At 39.9% G+C, this 1,381-nt stretch overlaps 1 non-coding gene across 1 annotated transcript in view; it reads right to left on the reverse strand.

Annotated features, from left to right (window-relative positions):
* LOC142355553 (large subunit ribosomal RNA) overlaps positions 1-539 on the reverse strand; it is a 3,522-nt gene extending 2,983 nt beyond the window's left edge. The window contains exon 1 of the ribosomal RNA XR_012761261.1: positions 1-539. This exon is cut by the window's left edge and continues 2,983 nt beyond it. This is a non-coding gene — a ribosomal RNA (large subunit ribosomal RNA).
* Between the last annotated feature and the right edge of the window lie 842 nt (positions 540-1,381).

A 1,381-nucleotide genomic window follows, 5' to 3' on the forward strand; every position in this document is an offset into this window, starting at 1 on the left:
GAATTCCGAGGAAAACTTCTGCTCGATTCATTAACAAGATTTGCCAAAAGACGACAACTACACTACTCGGTAGCCGAGAATATAATATCAAGGCATTGAGTATGGTAACGCTCACTCCAGTTCCCCTTCAACAGTTTCACGTACTTTTCACTCTCTCTTCAGAGTGCTTTTCAACTTTCCCTCACGGTACTTGTTTACTATCGGTCTCGCTTTATAATTAGCTTTTGGAGAGACATATCTCCAGCTTCGAGTTGCACTTTCAAACAACTCTACTCATAGGAATGAGCCATTATGACTGGTATCGAAAATGACCTTTACAGGATTTTCACCTTCTTTGATGCTACTTTCCAGTAGACATCAGGACAAATTCACCAGTCTAGCATCAAACCATACCGGACACCGAGAAATGTTGCCATTTCTCTTCCCGATGAGCTTTTCCCTGTTCATTCGCCATTACTAAGGGATTCTCAGTTGATTTCTTTTCCTCCCCTTACTGATATGCTTAAGTTAAGGGGGTTCTCTCGCCCAATTCAGGTTATGTAGTTGATTGTCTCTTAATTGGTTCACTGACCAATATGAGACAGAAACCGATTCAGCAGTTTTGTTCGCTACTACTATCAAACACAGGTCGAAGTTTCCATTCAGTCATTAATTCCAACTTTCAAATGTTGTTGTTTCAGCTTTCGCTTACTAGAAGCAACATAATACTCGCTGCAATACAGACCTCGGGAAACCCTCACCGTGAATAAGGTTCACTCACATATTTCACTACATTTTGCGTGGGATTGGAGATGAGGCTACTCGTTCTTGCTCAGTACTAGGCTGAAAATTAACGAAACTTCGTTACAAACGTTCACATGTTGATGTTTCCGCTTTCGCGTACTCGAAACAACATAATACTAGTCTTTGTAATTTAGTTTCATAATTTCAACTGTTCTCATGCAGAATTTTTGCTCATTCTTATCCCAAATTTTGACCTGGCTACTAGTTACACTCCTTGTACTTATTGCAAAATGACCACAAATTTCAACAGCTTTCACATGTTGCTGTTTCGGCTTTCGCTTACTACAGTCAACATAATACTCGTTGCAAAATAAGTGCTCGGCATCTGCAATTTTCCAAAGACGAAGTTTCGCCAGTTCAATTTTCGCTCGCCAATTATGGCTACTAATTCACACGGTACTGAGCTCAACAACATTAAATTTGTTCAGCAAGACTTTCACATGTTGATGTTTTGGCTTTCGCCTACTAGAAGCAACATAATACTCGTCTTGTTAGCTCATTCAATGAGAATAGCTTTTCCCGTTGAGAATTTTTGCCTTCAATTGGCGTTGTAGTGAGTTTGGCTACTCAGATCACCAAATACTTGTGACAATTCGAA

Source organism: Convolutriloba macropyga, unplaced genomic scaffold (assembly GCF_964194025.1).
Source record: "Convolutriloba macropyga unplaced genomic scaffold, txConMacr16.3 SCAFFOLD_1619, whole genome shotgun sequence".
NCBI lineage: Eukaryota > Metazoa > Xenacoelomorpha > Acoela > Convolutidae > Convolutriloba > Convolutriloba macropyga.